The sequence below is a fragment of the Microcebus murinus genome, chromosome 1 (assembly GCF_040939455.1).
Source record: "Microcebus murinus isolate Inina chromosome 1, M.murinus_Inina_mat1.0, whole genome shotgun sequence".
NCBI classification, from domain to species: domain Eukaryota; kingdom Metazoa; phylum Chordata; class Mammalia; order Primates; family Cheirogaleidae; genus Microcebus; species Microcebus murinus.
Genome location: NC_134104.1, coordinates 58,208,674 through 58,220,713, shown reverse-complemented (window position 1 = coordinate 58,220,713; position 12,040 = coordinate 58,208,674). Strand labels below are relative to the sequence as shown.

Genomic DNA, 12,040 nt, shown 5'->3' with positions numbered 1-12,040 from the left:
GAACTCAACAGTAAAACAATCCCATTAAAAAGTGGGCAAAGGACACGAATAGACATTTCTCAAAAGGGGACATGCAAATGGCTAATAGTACATGAAAAAATGCTCAATATCACTAATTATCAGGGAAATGCAAATCATAACCACAATGAGATATCATCTTACTCCAGATAGAATAGCTATTATTAAAAACACAAAAAAACTAACAGATGCTGATGAAGATGCAGAGAAAAGGAAACTTATGTACACTGTTGGTGGACAGCTACATTGGAAAATTGTACAGGGATTTCTCAGAAATCTAAAAGATTGAACTATCATCTGATCCAACAATTCCACTACTGGGTATTTATCCAAAGCAAAGGAAATCAGTGTATCAAAGGTATACCTGCATTGTCATGTTTATTTCAGCACTATTCACAATAGCAAAGATATGGAATCCACCTAAGTGTTCAACCACAGATGAATTGATAAAATGTGATATACACACACACATATATATATATATATATACACACACACATATATATTAAATGGAATACTGTTCTGCCATAAAAAAGAATGAAATCATGTCATTTGCAGCAACACAGAGCTGAAGGTCATTATGTTAAGTGAAATAAACTAGGCACAGAAAGACACATATCACATGTTCTCATGCGGAAGCTGAAAAAGTTGATCTCATGGAAGCACAGAATGGAATACCATAGGCTAGGAAGGGTGTGTGGGTTGGAAGGTGGATGAGGAGAGGTTGGTTAGTGGGTACAAACATATAGTTAGATAGAAGGAATAAATTCTAATATTTTATAGCAAAGTAGTGTGACTACAGTTAACAACAATGTGTTGTGTATTCAGAATAGCTAGGAAAGAGGACTTGAAATATTCCCAACACATAGAAATGAGAAATACTGGAGGTGATGGATACTCCAAAGAGACTTGATCATCACACATTCTATATATGTAACAAAATATCACATATACCCCATAAATATAAAAAATAATATGCATCAATAAAAAATTAAAAGATTAAAGGTAAATCTAAACATGAAAAAAGTAGTAGAAACTACATACCTAAATATGGAAGAAGCTTAAAATTTTAGCAATAATTTAAAATTTTAGATAGGAATAGAGTTGAGAATAAACAGATAAGGATCTGTGTAGAGTTCAAAATACTTTTACAATGGAAGGTACAATTTTTTTTTTAGAAGGTACAATTTTTAAAAATTGGAGCTTCAATTGCTCTAGTGTAGAGAAAAGAACTCAGTGGTAAAACTATGTATTATGTTAATTTTTATTAATTTGTTTTAGGAGATGCCTTCTGGTTTGTTACCCAAACCTACGGTTGATGTTCAGGGAATACACACCAGTAACATATTGTTTATTTGCAGCCAGCATCTGTTTTAATTAGTGTTGGTAACATTTCTTATTGGTCTGTGTCCATGCTTTATAAGCTATAAGTATTTTGACTGTCATTCACCACTAATTGAACTGCTCTAATTTATTATGTGTTTCTATATACTTATTAAAGTAACTTAAAATAATAGTTATGTTTTCACTGTATATTTTAAATGTAGCACCTAGAAAACTTCTGAATTTAATTATATTATCTCATTATTTATTTTATGTCAGATGTTGTGTTATATCTATTATTTTATTGTAAACATATATTTTTAAATATCTGATTAAAGTGCTAAAGCACAAACTAATTATTGAGCACAAACATTTATTGGAGGAGAGATATTATTAATATTAATTACTTTAGGCAAAAGCTACATGAATTTATTAAAATATTAGCTTAGAATGATTTGTAGTTTATTTCAATTTCTGACCTTTAGATATGCCATCATAGGTTTGTATTGGAGTCTCAGACCATTAAATTTTTAAAATGAGCTCCAAATTATGATTTATTTCTTTCATAGGTCTCATAATTAATACAGATTTCATTATGGACAGTGTTCTTCTCATTGATTGCTAATAAAACTGTTTTCTCAACTGGTGAGACACTTGTTTTATGTTCCTATTTCACATAGGTTTAAATGATGTTGGGAGTATTGTTTGTATTGTAGCAGGTCCAATTGTTACGTTTTAAGAGGTAAAATGTCATCAGTTTGAAATAGAGTAGGACATCTTATCAATATTTAATTTGGTGATAAGTTCAAATTTATGAGATTCAGCATAAAGTAGAATTTGTTTTGTATAGAATACTCTTAATTGAGGTATAAATTGATAAGCTAGTCAAAATTAAGTAAATTATAATTTTGAAATATTCAATATAATTATTAAAATTGAATAATTCCTCTCAAATTTTTTATAAGAATCATGTAAAGCATATCTGATATATTATCCATTCTAAATGTATATATGCTAATTAATGTAGTTTTTTGTATTTGTTAATATAAATAAAGATTGAGGCTTATGTAGATTATTTTATAAAAACTTTTGATATGACCTTATACATTTTTTAAAAGATGTGATTATAAACCTAAAATTTATTGGGGTTAAATTAGTTTTCTTAAACAGAAATAAAAGATACTGTTTCTACCCATTTTGAATCATCTCGATGGCCTATTGCCTCAGAGGACTTAGCAGGCTGCTATCATGCTGACTCTGTTATTAATAACTGGCTTCAAAATTACCAGACAGATTGTTATTAATGTTTTCAGCTCTTTAATCAAACTGGTTCATGATACGTTTCTTTCTTCACTATTGAAAAAATTTTTTATATGCTGCTTTTCTTCGTTTTCTTTTCTTTAAATTTTACTTTGAGACTTAATATACTTTTCCTCAAACATATATACAATATTAAAATTATCTGGGAAACATATATGCTTTCAAATTTGTCTCCCATCACTAGTCTTCTTTTCCTAAAATTTCTTCCTAATCTCACAAGTGTATTCTAGACAATTTTTGGAGTAATTTTATAAAACCCTTTCTGCTATTCCTCACAAATTCAAATTCCATTTGGATTGAGGTTAAATCTGACTGTTACTACTTATTAGGTATGTGACTTTGGGCCTCAGTTTCTTTATGTATAAGCTGAAAATGTTAATACTACCGTTCTTATAATGCTGTTGGGAAGATTAAGTGCGATAGTGTGTGTAGCACTAAGGACAGTTCCTGACACATATAGTAGAGATAACTTTTAATTAAGAAAGCATCCTTACTAAAAATAGCAATGTTTGTATATGGGAGGGATGTGAAAAGTTCTTTGAGTGTAGATTCACCAAGCAGGACTATGAGGATATTACCAATATGTTGGACAAACAACATCTATAGCAATTAAGATGACTCTTTTGTATTTTCCATGTGACTTTTATTTTTTCTGTAGAATGTACTCTGTGGTTTCTCTTTCTGTTTCTGGTATATCAAATATAAACTATACACACAAATTATGTAGTATGGAAACTTTAAAAATAGTTGCTAGCATTGTCCTAGATTGTTTAGTAGAGAGGATTGAGCAGGAAGCAGGAAGAGTTCATGTAGTATAAATGTCTAACACATTTCTTTTTAGAGCCAGGGAAATATTATTACAAAAGACATTTTTATGTTTTTTAATCCATTGACTCAGCATATATTGATTGCGTCATGAAGTACTCTCTTCCCCTAAATTTCTGAAGATAATCATATTATTTAAGATCAGTTTATAGAGGTTGTAACAGCAATAATAATAGCTTAATAATCTTGTCATACAGACATTGATCTCCATGCCTCTTCTCCTCATGGTTATATTTCTCCTGTATACTTATGGAAAAGAGTGGTTGACTCATATCCATATCTGAGTCATTCTATGTTAAAGATATTTTTTAACATTTTACTGTTCACTGGCTACTATTCACACTGCCACTGGTCACTGCCTGGAACTCCTGGTGTAGTTTCTGTCTTATTAGGAACTGATGTGTTTGCAAAAGTGTATAATACCTTCATTTTTTCATTCTTTTATTCCTTATTATACTACTAAATGAGACTGTAGAATAAATCAACTATTCCTGAAGGTTTGAAAGTAGGAGACTATTTGTACCACAAAAATGCAAACTTCTTAGACTTTGATATTAGGCATCACTCTTTAAAAAAAATCTTTTGGCCGCCTTAACATTGGGAATTTGTCAGTGCTCACCTTCTTTCCTGCCATTCTCTTTTGTTCCTCTTCCCTCTCTTATCTGTGCTTCTATACCTTCAAATTGTTATTCTATTCTTATGTAGCACAGTTTAACCCCACAAGTATAATTATTTAAGCTTCACTCTCTGACCTCCACCAACTTACCAAGGTGTTTTCCTCAAAGGAGACAATTCCATTACTATAAGAACTTTGAGACCAAGTTCACGCTTATATTTGAGCATTTAGGTTGTAGATGTGAAAGATAAAATAGACAAATGACATGTAAAGGCAAGCTTAATTTTCTCAAAAATGATGTTTATTGAAATTCTGCTAGCTATAGGGCAAAACCTTTTTTATCCAACATTTTACTGTTAAGTTTTTTAAACCTATAGCAAAGCTGAAGAGTATTTTTCTGTCTATAAGGATTTTTGCTTGTCACAAAATCTTAAAATAAGGACATATTTTATATGTGACTTAAAACTTTCTAAAGAAATGCTATTTATAGGTTTTTATATCATTCCTAGAGCTCAAATATGTTAAAGTTTTTAATTAACCAGGTTTATAAACCTTATGTACTGTTGCTTTGTTTAATCATTCATTCATTCAAGAAAATTTTATTGAGCTTCATCTATGTTCCAGGTGTATGCTAGAATGACAAAACTTAATAAGCAAAGCCTCTGCTCTATGCTTGTGTTGCAGGGGAGGGAGGAAAGTCTCTCAGTCTATTGGAAAAGGAAGGCATATAAAATCCTCCAACACTGCAAAGGGCCATAATAGACATGTTCCCAGTGATGGAGTGTACATATAATGCTTTCTTTTAAACTTAAATTATTTGTTGATTAGAATCCAAATTAGATATCCATCTCTTCCTATATAAGGATCATACTACTACTAGCCTACTATTGATAAACTGATTTATCTATAGTCTCTATCAATTGTCCTTTTGACTGATGGGATGCTATTTTAAAACATAACTAAGATTAAGGATTATTTAATTAGGCCTTAGAATTGACTTTATGGTGGTGGCATCAATGACAAAATCATCAATTAGGATATCATTTATTCATTTTGACTCACTAATCCCAAATGTTGCTGAAACTGTTGTTCGTACATTATTGCAAGATGGCATTTATTTTTCTCCTTAATCTTCTCCTTTGCAATAAGGGTATGTTTTAGGGATGTTTCTGTGAACAATCTTAAGATATCCCAACATTTTTTTCCTTTTCAGTTTCACGTATTATAAAAACATTAATGATGCCTGAGAAAGGACTTAGCAAAAGCATACTTGGGATAGTGGTAAATGCTTTTGAAAATAGCACACTTTCTTTCCTTTTCAAAATTAAAAAAAAAAAGTTTCACTCTTCGTGTACTTTTGGAGTATTCATTTGTCAGTATAACAATTCTGAACAAGGTATCTTGCAACTCCAAAAATAATGAAATTTTATGCTCCAGGGCAATATCTATCACTGGTTTCCACAGTCATTTAACTGCATGTACTTGTAGAGGACACTTTACTAGGCACCTTGGGGAAAATTGACAAAATGTACTCAATGGATCTATAAACCTCACTGTGAGGGAATAAACTATCTCTTTCCAACTCTACCCTCAGTACTTCCTCCTGCCCCACACATGTGCACACACATGCACACACACACACACACACACACACACACACACACACACCTCTTTCATTAACTACATTTTAAATTTAGGTATTTATATTTGTTTAGTTGGATTCCATTTTGATCTTTTTAAGAGGGAAGGGAGCACAAAGTTTAAGGTACTGCATTACATGAAATTTCACATTATGTTATGGCAAGATTATTTCCTTGCACTAATTATATTGTTTACATCGCCTGTCCCCTACCAGTTTGCAAAGTCTTCAGAAGCAGAAAGTGCATCATACTTTTTATCCTCACATTTTACTCTCAAGAATAGTGTATGGCACATAGTGGCCACCGAATTTACTTAATGCACAAAGATCAGCAGAACAAGGATAAGTTCTTTCTTCCAGAAGTCACTAGTATCAAAGTCTGAAGAATATATCTCTAAATAATTCTGAGTTAAAATCAATTGTATATAATCATATGATAGTATTCAGTGTTTTTTACAAATCATCTATTAATATAATTCTTGCTTTTTTTATTCCTTTCTCAGGCTATAGAAAATAGGAAATGTTTATTGTTTTACTTATTATTTAGTTCTTTAAAGAATTATTTGTCTTACTATTAGATATTTGATAATTGAACTAAGCAACCTTGTAAGAATACATGATAGAGTATGTATTTTATATGTAGTTACTCTACCATTAAACCAAATGTATTGAGAGCTGTGGGTATTAAACAGCAAATTTACACTATGCTGTGTTAGTAAGGTGTGGTGAGAAATCATCCGTGTGTGTTAGATATGACTCACAATCACAGAATCTTATAGCCAGATAAGGCTTTTCCATTAAATATTTGGAGACAGTATGGTATAGGGATTAAACGCATATACTCTTAGGCAGGCTGGGTTCAAATCCCATTACCGTTATGTGATCTCAGGCAAGTCACTTAATTTCTCTGTTTCTTCATATGAAAATGAGATTAAAAATAATCCCTACCTCGTAGGGTAACTATTAGGATTTAAAGAGTTAAGAAATGAATCGTATTTGGGACAGTTCTGGCACTTAGTAAACACTTAAACATTGACTATAATAATTATTATGCTATCCATTTTAATTCTTTCCTTTTAAATTTACTTTAAAAAAAAATATGAAGAAACTGAAGCTGAGAATGGTTACTTGAGTTGCCCAAGGTATGCAGACTATTCATGGCAGTGCTGTGACCAGAATCAAATTTCTTTTAATTTATTTTTAATGGACTTTATTTTTTAGAGAAGTTTTAGGTTCACAGCAAAATTGAGTGGAAGGTACAGCAATTTCTCATATACTGTCTGCCTTCACACTTGTATAGCCTCCTCCATTATCAACAGCCCCCCAACAGAGTGGTACATTTTTTTTTACATATGATGAACTTACCTTGATACATACGTCATTATTACTGAAAGTCCATAGTTTACATTAAGGTTCATTCTTCGTGTTGGATACTCTATGGATTTTGACAAATATATGATGACATGTATTCCTCATTATATACAAAGTAGTTTCACTGCCCTAAAAAGCCCGTGTTCCTTCCTTCCCCCAACCCCTGGCAACCAGTGATTTTTTTTTTTTTACTGTCTCCATAGTTTTGCCTTTTCATATAGTTTGATTCATAAAATGGGTAGCTTTTTCAGATTGGCTTCTTTCACTTAAAAATATGCATTTAAGTTTCTTCCATGCCTTTTCATGGCTTGATAGCTCATTTCTTTTTATCACTGAATAATATTCCATTGGTTGGGGGTACCACAGTTATCCATTCATCTACTAAAGGGCATCTTGATTGCTTCATGTTTTGGCAATTATAAATAAAGTGGCTATAAACGTGTGCAGGTTTTTGTTTTTGTTTTTTTTTTGGTGGATATAAGTTTCTAACTCCGTTGTGTAAATACCAAAGAATGTGATTGCTGAATTGTACAGTAAGAAATAGCTTTGTAAGATACTGCCAAACTGTGTTTCAAAGTGGCTGTACCATTTTGCCTTCCTACCAGCAATGATGACAGTTTCTGTTGCTCCACATCCTCACCAGCATTTGGTGTTGTCATTGTTCTGGATTTGGGCCATTCTAATAGGTGTGTGTTGGTATCTCGTTGTTTCAATGTGCATTCGCCTGATGACATATGATGTGGAGCATCTTTTCATGTACTTATTTGCCATCTGTATATCTTTTTTGGCGAGGTGACTGTTAAGTTCTTTGGCCTATATTTTAATAAGGTTTTCTTTTTAATTATTCAGTTGTAAGAATTCGTTGCATGATATGTCTTGAATTTTTTTTTTTCCCAGTCTATGGCTTGTCTCTTCATTCTCTTCACAGTATTTTTTGCAGAGTAGAATTTTTTTTCTTTTTTGAGACAATGTCTCCCTCTGTCATCCAGGCTAGAGTACCGTGGCATCAGCCTTGTTCACAGCAACCTCAAACTCCTGGGCACAAGCGATCCTCTTGCCTCAGCCTCCCTAGTGGCTGGGACTACAGGAGCACTATTTTTAGTAGAGATAGGGTGTCCGCTCTTGCTCAGGCTGGTCTCAAACTCCTGAACTCAAGGGATTCTCCCATTCCCCCATTCCACCCACCATCACTCCCCACCTTGGCCTCCCAGAGTGCTAGGATTACAAGCATGAACCACTGTGCCCAGCCTAGAAATTTTTAATTTTAATGAAATCCAGCTAATCAGTTATTTCTTTCATGGATTGTACCTTTGGTGGTGTATCTTAAAGAAACCTAAGATCATCCAGATTTTCTCCTATTATCTTCTAGGTGTCTTAGAGTTTTGCATTTTACATTTAGGTCTGTAATCCATTTGAGTTCATTTTTGTAAAAGGTATAAGGTCTGTGCCTAGATTTATTTTTTTGCATGTGAATGTCCACTTGTTCCACCACCATTTGTTGAAAAGACTGTCTTTGCTCCATTGTATTACCTTTCCTTTTTTGTCAAAGATCAGTTGACTATATTTATATGGGTCTGTTTCTGGGCTCTCTGTTCTGTTCTATTGATCTATTTGTCTATTCTTTTGCCAATACTATACTGTCTTGATTAATGTAGCTTTGTAGTACGACTTGAAGTCTGGTAGTTTTACTTCTGCAACTTTGTTCTTCTCTTTCAATGTTTTGTTGGTTATTCTGGGTCTTTTACCTCTCCATATAAATTTTAAAATCAGGTTGTTGATATCCACAAAATAACTTGCTGGGAATTTGATTGGGATTACATTGACTCTATAGATCAAGTTGAGACAGAACCAATTTTTAACTCCCATTAGATATCAACATAGGAAACAATTTAGTACTTTATAACCCCCACAATATGACAGTCAATTAGGATTATTGCTTCAAGTAGTAAGTACTATAGTTAATTCAAGTCTTTTTTGTCTCCAGGGCCAGCTAGGGAAAGTGTATTGTATCTTGAGCTCCAGAAAGTACTAACAATGTGCCACTTATTGCACTTGGGATCCAGTACAACGTACATGTGGGGAAAATGTTGAGATGTACATTTTTCACCAGACCAAAATACTTGTTTTTCTGTTTTAAATTCTGCCAGCTAGTTATTCTTTAGAAAAGGTGAAGAGCCTTCTTGGTTCTTTACATTCCTTTTGATTCCTGCTGGTAGAAACCAAAAGTTGTCTTTTTCTACTTGGATTAAAACAAAATGAATCAAAATAAAATACCTAGAACCTTATTTTAAAAAGTCAGAGCATACAAATATCTAATTTGAATCATTCTGTCAAACTGTGGGGCTTGTGTGCTTTTTTAATTGAAATTTTCTTACTACATTTGAATAAAGCTTCAGAGAAACAATAGGGCAATAGTAGAAAAACAGCTGCGAGACTTAGCAGTAAGGGACGAGATGCATGCTGGTACCTTGGGCACACTGAATGTATTTTAGAAAGGTTTTACAGACATGTGACCAGAAGTAAGGGTCTGTTACATAAGTTTTAATGTGTGTTGGTCTCTTCTTAAGCAACCGTCCTTGAGAGGTTAAAATACTTGCAGCACTAGAGAAGTAAAATTGATGGTTTACAATGAGACCAGAGGGTTTGGACTACTAGCATTTTCCCAGGACAGTTTGTATAATATATAGTTAGATAGTGCCTTCTAATATCTGTGCTATAGGTTATCTACGCTTAAAATAGCTATAACAATATTAATCTGTGTTCTGAACATTACCCAAGATTTGACTTTCTAAAAAATTTTTGTGAATTAGGTATAGAAGATATAGTTGATCTATAAGTTATGTATTTAAGTAGTTGTTATTTACTTTTTAATTGGAAACTGATTTTTTAAACAAAGGAATTGAGGCTTATATAGCAAGGTCGTTTTGTTTATGCTAAGGGACACATTCTAATTTTTGAAGCATGGTGATACACAAAACCATATAAGAATGATGATTTTACAGTTAATATACTTAGGATTATTGGTGTCCAAATGCAGGGTTTGAATAAATCAGATGTACTCATATTTTTCATTTTTGTGTAATTTTTCTTTAGAAAATTTACCTGTTTTTTAATGTTCCTAAGTCCCATCTAAATGACACATAGACAAACAGTATAGAAATATATTAAGGAAGGTGGATATCTAGATAGATACGGTATGCTAGAAGGAGGTATGACTAATCAAGCAGAGTCTAGTTTTAAAAATTGGGAGAAAAGAAGAGCTTGAAACTAGTTCTGTTTTATGGTGTTTGTAATTCTATAGCTGCAAATATATCACTTAGGGGAGAAAAGGCACCTGGGAGAGGGGAAAGTAGGTGGGAAGCATGTGCTGGGGTGAGGAGGGTACTAATGGCATTATTTTGGAGCTAGCATGTGAAAAAAATTGGTTAGAAATATGAGACAAAGAAAAATAATTTTTTTCCTTTAAGGAGGGTTTATTAGAAGCATTGATTGTTTTTTTCTTCCTAATAAAACATCAAGGGGCATCTGCTATAGTTTCAGACCCATATACCATGAAATCTTGTCCTGCTTGTGATGGTAGCTCCTTATGGGATTTATATCTATTGTAACACTATGTACTATATGCATTGCACCTGTTCACACAGAGTGCATTACATTGTGATTTTTGTACAGCTAGATGCATCAAATAAGAAGCCAATCTGCCTTCTAGAGTACTAGCCTATTAGTTACTTAATTAAACTTAATTCTATTTTTGTCTGCAATTTTCTATATGGTCTTGATTTATTTACTGAGCAACAATTTCTTCTTTGCAGTCATCAGTTTTGTCTGAGATCAGTTTTCCTATTGTATGGAGTCTGTTTCTCACAGAGCCTCCTTTAAGACTGCTCTGACTTTAAAATCATTACTAGGCTTTTGTCAGAGCAGCTTTGTTGACATTCTTCTCACATTAAAAAAATAAATTTAAAAGATTCCACAAATAAGCTATGCATTTCACTATTTCCTGCTAATATGCAAAAAATGTATTTATGATAATTACATGTACTGTGTGCCAGAACTGAAACAATACATTCCTCATAATGGAGCATAAATAAAGAAGGTGGAGCCAGCTGCTCTTAAAACTATTTATTTGCACGCAGTAATGATATAGAGAATATACCTTTTTCACTCTGTTAGTCTGGCAATACTGAACCTGTTGCTGCATTAGACGAGTTGCATTTTGCTGGATAGGGGAAGGAGGGCTGTCTGCTTTCTGGTAGGAGGGCTTTGTCTGTGCCTTTCTCTCTCTGTTTCTTTCTGTTTTTCTTTCTCTCTCTCCTCTTCTCTCTCTCTCTCTCACTCGCTTGCTCTGTCTCTGTCTCTCTCTCTCTGCCCCCCCTCCCTCCTCTCTCTTGCTCTCTCTCTCTCTTCCCGTCTCTGTGGTTTGTAAGGTAGGTTGCAGTGTGTGTATATACACAACATCAAGAGCAGGAAAATGGACTCATTAGGGAGGCAGGCAGTCATTACCACTCACACTGTACTTCCAGGGAGACACCGATTATGAGAAGAGAAACTCAGCGCTGGGGAAGAAGGTAGGGCAGACAACTTTCATAAAAAAAAAAAAATCCTGCTTCCTCAATCCCCCTTCTGTCATGTCCTTTAGCCCCCAATGCTTTTATCCTTTCTTCCTTGAATTTTAATTTCCAGATTTAAGTTTGACAGTGCTAGTGCTAGCTTAAAATTTGGAACATCATAGGAGGCCTACCCACTAATAATTTTCTTCCTACTTAAGGGTGTGCCCTTGTGATTCAGTTTTATTACTTTAAAAATAATTACAAACAAACCTATTTTTCTCACTAAAGTACCAAATCAGAATCCTTCACTCTTTTAAAACAGACCCTTCCGTATGTTTGTCTCTTTGCTTTTCTTATCTGTTTATGCAGTTCCATCTG

At 33.3% G+C, this 12,040-nt stretch overlaps 1 protein-coding gene across 11 annotated transcripts in view; it reads left to right on the top strand.

Annotated features, from left to right (window-relative positions):
• Positions 1-12,040, top strand: part of ZBTB20 (zinc finger and BTB domain containing 20) — a 760,184-nt gene that overhangs the window by 21,943 nt on the left and 726,201 nt on the right. For 9 of the 11 annotated variants that reach the window (XM_076001621.1, XM_020287367.2, XM_020287358.2 and 6 more), the window contains exon 1: positions 10,473-11,680. The exons of 1 other annotated variant lie outside the window; for it this stretch is intronic. The gene's annotated coding sequence lies outside the window, so the exon portion shown is untranslated. Of the gene's footprint in view, positions 1-2,352; positions 11,681-12,040 lie in introns of those variants that run through there. One more of the 11 variants, XR_012918895.1, reaches the window with a different exon arrangement.